Source organism: Schistocerca cancellata, chromosome 8 (assembly GCF_023864275.1).
Source record: "Schistocerca cancellata isolate TAMUIC-IGC-003103 chromosome 8, iqSchCanc2.1, whole genome shotgun sequence".
In the NCBI taxonomy this organism is placed as follows: Eukaryota; Metazoa; Arthropoda; class Insecta; order Orthoptera; family Acrididae; genus Schistocerca; species Schistocerca cancellata.
In genome coordinates, this window is record NC_064633.1 from 334312346 (window position 1) to 334325167 (window position 12822).

Genomic DNA, 12822 nt, shown 5'->3' on the forward strand with positions numbered 1-12822 from the left:
AATAGTCACAAACGTATAAGTACGTGGGATCACGTAACATTCCGCCAGTGCGGACGGTATTTGCTTCGTGATACATTACCCGTGTTGAAATAGACCGTTTATCAATTGCGGATAAGTTAGATATCGTGTTGATGTATGGCGATAGTGATCAAAACGCTCAACGGGCGTGTGCTATGTATGCTGCTCGGTATTCTGGACATCATCCAAGTGTCCGGACTGTTCGTCGGATAGTTACGTTATTTAAAGAAACAGGAAGTGTTCAGCCACATGTGAAACGTCAACCGCGACCAGCAACAAATGAAGATGCCCAAAAAAGTGTTTTAGCTGTTGTCGCGGCTACTCTTCACATCAGTAGCAGACAAATTGCGCGAGAATCGGGAATATCAAAAACGTCGGTGTTGAGAATGCTACATCAACATCGATTGCACCCGTACCACATTTCTATGCACCAGGAATTGCATGGCGACGACTTTGAACGTCGTGTACAGTTTTGCCACTGAGCACAAGATTAATTACGGGACGATGACAGATTGTTTGTACGCGTTCTATTTAGCGACGTAGCATCATTCACCAACAGCGGTAACGTAAACCAGCATAATATGCACTGTTGGGCAATGGAAATTCCACGATGGCTGCTACAAGTGGTACATCAGCGACCTTAGCGGGTTAATGTATAGTGCGGCGTTATGGAAGGAAGGATAATTGGCCCCCATTTTATCGATGGCAATTAAAATGGTGCAATGTATGCTGATTTCCTGCGTAATGTTCTACCGATGTTACTACAAGATGTTTCACTCATGACAGAATGGCGATGTACTTCCAATATTATGGATGTCCGGCACATAGATCGCGTGCGGCTCAAGCGATATTGAATAGCATATTTCATGACAGGTGGATCGGTCGTCGAAGCACCATACCATGGCCTGCACGTTCACTGGATCTGACGTCCCCGGATTTCTTTCTGTTGGGAGAGTTGAAGGATATTTGTTATCGTGATCCACCGACAACGCCTGACAACATGCGTCAGCGCATTGTCAATTCATGTGGGAACATTACGGAATGCGAACTACTCGCTGTTGAGAGGAATGTCGTTACACGTATTGTCAAATGCACTGAGGTTGACGGACATCATTTTGAGCATTTATTGCATTAATGTGGTATTTAGAGGTATTCACGCTGTAATAGCATGAGTTCTCAGAAATGTTAAGTTCACAAAGGTACATGTATCACATTGGAAAAACCGAAATAAAATGTTCAAACTTACCTACGTTATGTATTTTAATTTAAAAAAACCTACCTGTTACCAACTGTTCGTCTAAAATTATGAGCCATATGTTTGTGACTATTACAGCGCCATCTGTCACAAAACGGAAAAAGTGGTCCAACTAAAAAATTCATATTTCTTTACGTACTACACGAATATGTCATAAAAATGGGGGTTCCTATTTAAAAAAAAATACAGTTGATATCCGTTTGACCTATAGCAGCGCCATCTAGCGGGCCCTACCATAACGCCATCTGGTTTCCCTCTTCAAGCTAGACAAGTTTCGTCTTTGTAGTTTTATTCGTTTGACGCTTATTTCGTGAGATATTTGGCCCGGTCACGATCAATGAACCACCCTGTTCTGCGTTGTTGACGTGTGTGTCACATTTAAAAATGTGGGCGGCGGAGTGCCCACTCTCAACTACTCACTTCTAAACATTAGTTTCAATTGTATTTCGTGTCAGTGTCTAATAATGCTCTTAGTCATTATATGAGACTCTGAGGACTGAGATATGAAACTGTGCGACAACAGACGCAGTAAGCCTATAGTGAAGCTCAATGGGAAGTTCGCAACATACAGCTTGGAATCTCGGAAGTTCGAGAGGTGCATGTGAGTTAAGTGGGCACTGCTATAAAGTTGGTAAATCCGAATCTGTAACATTTTCAGTTACTTACCTACAATGTCAAATAACACATAATTTCTTCTACGTCGGTGATAAGGTGTGGGGCATGATTCTGAGGGCGTACCAGGCACGTTCGTTACAACACATCGGAACTATCAACTATCATTGTACATTTGTAGATACTTAGCCCAAAATAAATGGAATCTCGGTGAAACAACTCTGAAGTCTTTGCAAGCACTTCTGTCGTAAAATATATGAACATCCTGCTGAAAATGAACTGCGATGAAAATGATGTTACTGCAGTTCCCAGAATTAATCTCTTTCTCTGCGGCGGAGTGCGAGCTACAGTATGAGAGTGGACACTCTGCCCACCCCCATCATTTTTTAAAATATGACGCACACACACATAATGTACGTTACACATTTGAAAGGGCTGAAATTCTCCAGTAAAGTGAAACATGTAAGTGGTGCAGATTATTGTGGTTAAAGTGGTTTCAGCATTTACAATCTACTTCGAGACTCTGGACATATACATGAAGTCTGACGGGATAGAAGAAGAAATGCGAGCGATTTGAAAGGCACAGAGGGTAACAAAGCTACTGAAAACTTGCAATTAATAATGGAAAGAGGAACAGGTAACATTCCTTAAGAGCTTGTAGAATATTTTTGTAGAATCTACTCTACTTCTATTTTAACCATGTGTTGCAATTATTACTAACTTACATATTTAACTAAATTCTTCAAATCTTGCATGCTGATCCCGATATTCCTTGTAGTCTACGAATGTTCGGAACTGTATGGAATATTGCCAGAAATAGAGAAATAAGATACCACTCAGTCCTCCGCTACCTGTGGTCTTCGGAATTACGCGAACTGACGAGGTGTCGGGGTTGTCGTCGTCAGTGAAACATATTATTCAGCACTTTAGTCTTCATTTCGGTAGTTTCAGATCACTTGTTGTCCTCGCCGAAAGCAATCCATCAGAAATTTCAGGGAAGGCGAAAGTGAAGCTCATACGGCGCCCGATCTCTTGTATAGTCGTCGACATTCGTAGATCGTAGTCCGCAAGCTGATTCATAGCCCTGTAATATAAGCTACTCCATCACGTTTCACATTCACCCAGTACGCATTTGGTCACAGTGAACACGCATCGTGCGTCGAAATGAATATGCAGTCGCAGAAGTTTCGCGCCGCTGTTTTTGACCACTTCAGTATTCTCACTGATGTGCCCATTTGAGTTTCAGACGTAACTGGTGTCTATCATCTTCCACTTTCGTGACAGTCATTATGAGGCACTTGAGTTCCTCTCTGGTAAACACAATGTGACGTGGCATTTTATTTGGTTGTTTGGAGGGAAAAGGGCATGATTTACTGTAGGCATTGTCACAGCGGAAGCCACTGCATAGTACTTGACATGGATCTTCTTTGACGCAGATGTTGCGGTATTTGTGCCCTTGTATCCGTGGGCGTGCAGTTGACCGCGGCGACCGGAAGAAGCCGAAGAAGAACAAGAAGGCGCAGGTGGTAAGTGTCTCTCTAGCTCACACCAGTGGAACACAAATCTTATCCTACGCAGGATATTACTCACTGTGTTATATGTAGCTTAGCTTAGTTGCATGATCCAAAAACTTGATACATATCTTCAAAACCGGATTTGCGTATGATGTTGCTATTGCTAAAACTGATCGTTTTAAACCCTCGGCAGGGAATACGACAATTGTGTTTGCAAGGCTGACTACCCGTATACATCAGAATATTTGACGCTTAGGTCAGCATAATGGTAGGGCCGCCTTTCATTTGTGGCACACTAAGTGAAACATGATGTGTAAAAGTGCATTTCGAGGTAATTTGGTCTTTTATTGCAATGACCTGATTACGAAATGAATCTACTGATGTTAAACATTTTTATTCTCTGTTATTCTATGGAATAATCTCCGGTTATTGCAGCTAACCTTTGATAGTTATCTGGTAGTTACACGTATAAACATTATGCGAGACGTAGGAGAATAGCAGGCAGCCTTATTATGTCTTATGAAGCCCTCGATTTTTCAAAGGAGTCACCTTTCATACGACGCTTACATTGCAATATACTGACAGTTAATATTTAATGCAAGCTCCCATATTGGTTTCTGGTAGTTGATTGTCTTTCTTAATATACCGAGTGATTTACATGTCTAATCGTTCTGCCTAGCGTCAGGATATGCACATTGCGATTCATCAAAGAAAGATTGAGTGACTTAGCCAACCAACAGAAGTAATAGGCCCTGTCCTGGTGCAGATGCAGAGAGGACAATGCGCAAACTACTGCTACTGCTGGGATCTCGCTTACTGGACGCTGATGATTTGGCCCCTTTTTGTGACTTGCTGCTACCAGCCCCACAACTCGGCCCGATCGTATATTTAGTCTCACATTCGCCACTTTTGGTCACTCCGTCATCGACAATATAAACAATCATTACGCTCTACAGGCTCTCGCGAGTCAATTCTACACGACTGGCCATTAAAATTGCCACACCAAGAAGAAATGCAGATCATAAATTGGTATTCATTGGACAAATATATTATACTAGAACTGACATGTGATTACATTTTCACCCAATTTGGGTGCATAGATCCTGAGAAATCAGTACCGAGAACTACCACCTCTGGCTGTAATAACGGCCTTGATACGCCTGGGCATGGAGTCAATTAGAGCTTGGATGGCGTGTGCAGGTACAGCTGCCCATGCAGCTTCAACACGATACCACAGTTCATCAAGAGTAGTGACTGGCGTGTTGTGACGAGCCAGTTACTCGGCCACCATTGACCAGACGTTTTCAATTGGTGAGAGATCTGGAGAATGCGCTGGCCAGGGCAGCAATCGAACATTTTCTGTATCCAGAAAGGCCCGTAGAGGACCTGCAACAAGCGGTCGTGCATTATCCTGTTGAAATGTAGGGTTTCGCAGGCATCGAATGAAGGGTCGTAACACATCTGAAATCTAACGTCCATTGTTCAAAGTGCCGTCAATGCAAACAAGAGTCGACCCTGACATGTAACCCCATAGTATCACACCGGGTGATACGCCAGTATAACGATGACGAATACACGCTTCCAATGTGCGTTCACCGCGATGTCGCCAAACACGGATGCGACCATCATGATGCTGTAAACAGAACCCGGATTCATCCGAAAAAATGACGTTTTGCCATTCGTACACCCAAGTTCGTCGTTAAGTACACCATCGCAGGTGCTCCAGTCTGTGATGCGCGCGTGGAGGGTAACCGCAGCCATGGTCTCCGAGCTGACAGTCCATGCTGCTGCAAACGTCGACGAACCGTTGGTGCTGATGGTTGTTGTAAACGTCACCATCTGTTGACTCAGGGATCGACACGAGGCTGCACGATCCGTTACAGCCATGCGGATAAGATGCCTGTCATCTCGACTGCTAGTGATACGAGGCCGTTGGGATCAGCACGGCTTTCCGTATTACCCTCCTGAACCCCCGGATTCCATATTTTGCTAACAGTCATTGGATCTGGAACAACGCGTGCAGCAATGTCGCGATACGATAAACCGCAATCGCGATAGGCTTCAATCCGATCTTTATCAAAGTCGGAAACGTGATGGTACGCACTTCTCCTTCTTATACGAGGCATCGCAACAACGTTACACCAGGCAACGCCGGTCAACTGCTGTTTGTGTATGAGAAATCGGTTGGAAACTTTCCTCATGTCAGCACGTTGTAGGTGTCGCCACCCGCGCCAACCTTGTGTGAATGCTCTGAAAAGCTAATCATTTGCTTATTAAAGCATCTTCTTCCTGTCGGTTAAATTTCACGTCTGTAGCACGTCATCTTCGTGGTGTAGTAATTTTAATGGCCAGTAGTGTACATGCAACAGGGCCACGCTTAGAACAACGCAAACACATTGTGAAGGAAGTGGACGTGAATAAAATAAACTTTCCCCTCTTAGGATGGTTATCCCTTACAGCACAGACTAATCGAAGTCACACACAACATTAAAATCTTTCATGCCGCTCAAAACGCTGACGTAAAACTATCACAATACCAAGTGGGAGTTAGGTGACATTAGGGAAAGATGGTAGGCGTGTTTCTGTATCAGAAAAATGATGACCATTAAATTATTGCGCCAGTCACATTAGAGTGGCGCTAGTAGCACCACTATGAGGATGCAAATCGGGTTTACTTGAAATACAAGCTGCAAGGTGGTGAATGTTATGTTAACCGGGGACCTAGAAACGACGGAGAGGCTCCGTCCCCGACATAGCCGCAGCCGTCCACAACCGCACGACGATTACCGCGGTCCACTCCACCCCTCCGCCGCCCCCCACCGAACCCAGGGTTAGTGTGCGGTTCGGCCCCCGGTGGACCCTTCCAGGGAACATTTCACACCATACGAATGTAACCCCTATGTTTGCGCGGTAGAGTAATGGTGGTGTACGCGTACGTGGAGAACGTGTTTGCGCAGCAATCGCAGACATAGAATAGCTGAGGCGGAATAAGGGGAACCATCCCGAATTTGCCGAGGCAGATGGGCGGATTCGTGCAGGGGACCGGCGCTCCTTCCCGCCCGCTAATGGTGAATGTTAATTATTTTTGAGACTGGATGTGGTTAGTTGATGTAAGCCAAAAATGCCTTTAAAAAGGCAAAGAAGCAATTATCAGCACCTCACTGAGTCCTATAATAGGGCTACGAGAAGCTGCATGTTCCTTGTGCGATATTGCGTTGGTCACCAAAATGTTCGGTCGCAAGAAGACCGAGATGGAAGACAATCGTGTTCGTAGTATGGCTCTGGCGCGTCATACTGAATTTTTCAGCAGCAATATGAGCAGCAGTGGGCACCACGGTGACACAACAAACTGTTAAAACTCGGCTACTTCAAGGTCAGCTCCTAGCCAGACGACATGTAGCGTGCAATCCAATGGCCCCAAAACACCTCCATTTGCGGCGTCTAGGGACAGATTATTGGAGGGCTGGGTGGAGGCCTGTTGTGTTTTTTGACGAAACCTAGTTCTGCCTGGGTGCTACTGATGCCCGTGTTTTGGTTAGAAGTGAGGCAGCTGAGGGCCTACAGGCAACCTGTCTTGAGTGCTAAACACACTTCAGCTACATCTGGAGTTATGGTCTGGGCTGCAGTTTTGTACGACGGCCGAAGCACTCTCATTGTTACCTTGCGCACAATGACTGCAGATCTGTATGTCAGTCTGGTGATTCGACATGTTGTGCTGCCATTTATTAACAGCGTACCAGGGCGTGTTTTCCAACAACAGAACTCTCGCCCTCATGACACCGTTGTACCAAAAAATACTCGTGAGAAAGCCGATATGTTTCCTTGGCCTGCTCGATGTGACCGTGTTAGAGGGAGGACAGTTGAGGGCTTGCAACCAAACCGCCTGCGTGCTAAACACGCTGGACCTACACCTGGAGTTACGGTCTGGGGTGCAATTTCAAATAGCACTCAATCGATCATATGTGACAAAACCGGACTATAATTCCAGCGTCATCTACAATTAGCTGTAATCATCCCTATACTGACTGACCACGTGCAACATACATGGAGCTCCATCCCAAAAACTGATATCTGGCATCATGCAACACAATGCTTTCACGTTTGAATGTTTGTAATAAAAATTCTGGTGATTATGCTGGTTATTAACGTACCACCATTTCACATTTCCTACAGCCTGTTCATGCTTACATTACTCTGTGATCTTGTACATCTACATCTAAATGGATACTCTGCAAATCACATTTAAGTGCCTGGCAGTGGGTTCGTCGAACCACCTTCGCAATTCTCTATTATTCCACTCTCGTATGCGCGGGGAAAGAACAAACACCTATATCTTTCCGTACGAGCTCTGATTTACTTATTTTATCATAGTGATCGTTTATCCCTATCTAGGTCGGCATCAACAAAATATTGTTGGTGATTGGAACTTTGTGAGAAGATTCCTCCGCAAACAATCTTTTGTTTTAATGATGTTCATCCCAAATCCTGTATCATTGTAGTGACACTGTCCCGTATTTCACGACAATACAAAACGTGCTGTCCTCCTTGGACTTTTCGATGTACTTCGTCAGTCCTATCTGGTAAGGATCCCACACCGAGCAGCAGCATTCTAAGAGAGGACGGACAAGCGTAGTGTCGGCATCTCCTTAGTAGATCTGTTACATGTTCTTTGGTTAGCCTTTCCCACAACATTTTCTGTGTGTTCCCTTCAATTTAAGCTGTTCGTAATTGTACTTACAAGGTATTTAGTAGTATTCACGGCCTATACATTTGAATGATTTATCGTGTAACCAAAGATTAACAGATTCCTCTTAGCATTCATGTGGATGACCTCGCACTTTTCATTATTTAGGTTTGATTATCAATTTTCACACCACATAGATACCTCTTCTAAATCGTTTTGCAATTTCTTTTTGATGTACAGATGACTTTACTAGTCGATAAAAGACAGCGTCATCTGCAAACAACCTAAGACAGGTGCCCAGATTTTCTCCCAAATCATTTATTTAGATAAGGAACAGTAAAGGGCCTATAATATTACCTTGGGGAACGCCATAAATCACTTCTGTTTTACTCGACGACTTCCAATCAGTTACTACGAACTGTGATCCCTCTGACAGGAAACCACGAATCCAGTCACATAACTGAGACGATATTCCATAAGAATGCAATTTCACTACAAGGCGCTTGTGTTGTACAGTGTCGAAAACCTCCCAGAAATCCAGAAATACAGAATTGTTATGTCTATGAATTAGATATGTTACACAGAAAAATATATTATCGAAATTTCATTACTCTGAATTAATTATATTTTGGTTTTGCGATGTTTTCCGTCAGTGTACATCCAAAATATTTGATGCCCTTCACATAACAGTCGAATGATTTCTACAAAACCAGTACTACATACAAGAATGTCAGTCATAACACCAAATATCCTTCTGTTTCCAGGATTGCAATATGACCGACACCATGCGCGGCAGCTACCCCATCACTGGTGAAGAGCAGCCATTGCCGCCTCTGCTGCCACCAACGCCATCGCCGTCGCCTCTGCTGCCTCCCACGACCCAAGGCGTTGAGAACATCGCTGCTGAAGAGAAATCGTTGCCGCCCACCACCGCAGGCAGCGGTGACATCACAGCTGACGAAGAGCCACCGTCCCCCGCTACCTTGGACGGCGGCGAGATCAGCTATGTCGAAGAGCTGCTGGCTCCCACCATCTCTGCTGGCAGCTGCAACTACCTCCTTGAAGAGCCGCCACTCCCCACCACCTTGAGTGGCGCTGCTAACACCATTGCAGATGAGACACTGCTCCCCACCATTTTGGGGACCTGTGATGCAAGTGGTAATGAAGAGCCGTTGCCTCCCACCGACATTGGCAGCGGTGACGCTGATGCCCCTGTTGACCCACTGCCACCCACCACCCCAGGCAGTGGTAAAATCCTAGCTGATTGTGAGCCACCATCCCCTACTACCTTGGACGGTGGCGAGATCAGTTATTTCGATGAGCTGCTAGCACCCACCATCTCTGCTGGCAGCTGCAACTACCTATGTGAAGAGCCGCCGCTTCCGACCACCTTGTGCGGTGCTGCTAACATCATTGCAGATGAGACTCTGCTCCCCACCATTTTGGGGATCTGTGATTCAAGTGGTAATGAAGAGCCGTTGCCTCCCACCGTCATTGGCAGTGGTGACGCTGATGCCCCTGTTGACCCACTGCCACCCACCACCCCAGGCAGTGGTAAAATCCTAGCTGATTGTGAGCCACCATCTCCTACTACCTTGGACGGTGGCGAGATCAGTTATTTCGATGAGCTGCTAGCACCCACCATCTCTGCTGTCAGCTGCAACTACCTTCCAGAAGAGCCGCCATCCTCCACCACCTTGTGCGGCACTGCTAACATCATTGCAGATGAGACACTGCTCCCCACCATTTTGGGGATCTGTGATTCAAGTGGTAATGAAGAGCCGTTGCCTCCCACCATTATTGGCAGCGGTGACGCTGATGCCCCTGTTAACCCACTGCCACCCACCACCCCAGGCAGTGGTAAAATCCTAGCTGATTGTGAGCCACCATCCCCTACTACCTTGGACGGTGGCGAGATCAGTTATTTCGATGAGCTGCTAGCACCCACCATCTCTGCTGTCAGCTGCAACTACCTTCCAGAAGAGCCGCCATCCTCCACCACCTTGTGCGGCACTGCTAACATCATTGCAGATGAGACACTGCTCCCCACCATTTTGGGGATCTGTGATTCAAGTGGTAATGAAGAGCCTTTGCCTCCCACCATTATTGGCAGCGGTGACGCTGATGCCCCTGTTAACCCACTGCCACCCACCACCCCAGGCAGTGGTAAAATCCTAGCTGATTGTGAGCCACCATCCCCTACTACCTTGGACGGTGGCGAGATCAGTTATTTCGATGAGCTGCTAGCACCCACCATCTCTGCTGGCAGCTGCAACTACCTATGTGAAGAGCCGCCGCTTCCGACCACCTTGTGCGGTGCTGCTAACATCATTGCAGATGAGACTCTGCTCCCCACCATTTTGGGGATCTGTGATTCAAGTGGTAATGAAGAGCCGTTGCCTCCCACCGTCATTGGCAGCGGTGACGCTGATGCCCCTGTTGACCCACTGCCACCCACCACCCCAGGCAGTGGTAAAATCCTAGCTGATTGTGAGCCACCATCCCCTACTACCTTGGACGGTGGCGAGATTAGTTATTTCGATGAGCTGCTAGCACCCACCATCTCTGCTGTCAGCTGCAACTACCTTCCAGAAGAGCCGCCACCCCCCACCACCTTGTGCGGCACTGCTAACACTGTCGAAGATGAGACACCTCCCCTCACCGTCTTGGGGAGCTATGAAACAACTGGTTATGAAGAGCAGCCGTCCCTCACCATCTTTGACGGCAGCAAGATCACCCCTGAAGTATCTCTGTTGGTGCCTTTAGTCGATGTTGCACCATCGCCCCTACAGGGCGTGATTCTCACTGGCCCTCCCAGAAAGCAGGCCTTCCCTAAACTTTGCACAAAGAAAAAAGCATCTAATCCTACTCTTTGTCTTCGTGGGCCGCCTCCATTTCCTGCCTTTAGGAACAAAAAGTAATGTGATGAGTCTGTAATTCGAGTCAAAATTAATAAAGTTTTTTGAAAACACATTTGTTATTAATCTTGCTGGATTGTTTGGTTTATGTGATAGAATGTGTTCCTAAACCTTTGATGTCAGTTGTAATTTCATGTTCTATCCGATGTACACATGAGGAATTATACTGCGCCACCCTACAGACACAACCACCATAGTTGAAATGAAACGATTAGACACTACAGAGACATAGTGACACATAATGGCAGAGCAATGTTGCACTTCAATTTCTTAGTTTCACTCAGCTACAGTCAAGAAGCACAAGACAAGAATCTGCTATGTTAGCTGTATCGTGGAAGTACGTCACCCGACTTCACAGGTAAGACTAGCCTAAGATAACCAGCGAGACTAAACTTGTTTGTGGGAAATACCGTCTGTCCAGATCACAACATAGACACTTTTACTTGGGTATTTATTCTCTCGATACAGCACGCACTACATACCACTACGAAGATGTTGTGCACAGATACTATTTATGGTTTGATTTTAGTAATGCATCTATCAAAAGATCTACACGGTTCGTACGAACAACTACCATCAAAGACAATCTCAGCTTCAGTGGAAAATCCTGCGCACTTTAGTATACGTTGGATAGAAAATTAGATACTCGGCGTCACCAACATAAATTTTTCCAGTCAGTGGGTAACTCTGCTAGACGAAAACGCATCTCGCTATCCAACGGCGTAACAGAAATTCTCACCTACTTTTTAACCCTGCTGTTCTGTTCGGGTCTATATGACCCGAAACGAATATGAACGTTATTTTACATTATGTAAATACCAATATATATTTATGAAACTTTGTGACTTTGTCTGAAAATGGATGAGCAGCATGTGTTTTAAAAGGTTTTAAAAAAGTTTAAGAAGTTTGGGCTTCAACTGTAATAGTTGCATATGTAATGTTCGGGTCATAATGACCCGACACAAATATGTTTAGTGTAACTCGTATTTATTTCTAAAATCTGGAAATGGCGAAAATTATTTTTGTTGTGTTGTGTGGGAATAGTGACTGCATCATTCCAACTTACTCTCAACAATCACCTAAAGCTCCATGCGTTCACAACAATGGGCTTGTTTGTTGCTTTCCCCAGGAAATAATAATTGGCAGTTCTCAATAATTGGAATGCTTTGTTTCTGCCCAGTTTGACTTGTGACACCATGGCGATGAGACCATTGAATGATCGTGAGTTGGAAGAAATAGTAAATGCCTCACCAGATGAAGGATCACTTTCTGAGTTTGAAGATCACATCAGCAATGCATCTGAAAGCGAGTGTTCCGATGACAGTTACGACAGTCCACAGCCCATACAAAATAGTGTAGAGACTTTTCTTTCTAAAAATGGGAATATAGAATGGCAGTTGCATCCACCAGCACAACATGGTCGCCTACCAGCTTCGAACATCATCAAGAGTACCCCAGGAGTTACCAGGTATGCAGTCAGCAGAATATCTGATGTAAAATGTTCATTTGAAGCAGTATTTCACACAGCGCTTCAAAATGAAATAATAGAGATGACAAATATTGAAGGGCAGCGAGTTTATGGTGAACAGTGGACAGATATTGATGGTTCTGTTTTCCATGCATACTTAGGACTCTTACTCCTAGCGGGTGTATATCGATCTCATGGGGAGTCTACAAAAAGTTTGTGGGATAAAGATACTGGGCGAAACATATTTCGAGCAACCATGTCTCATGAAACATTCTGTAAGATATCACGTGTCCTGCGATTTGACAAGAAATCTACTAGAGAGGAAAGACGACGTACTGACAAACTTGCCGCAA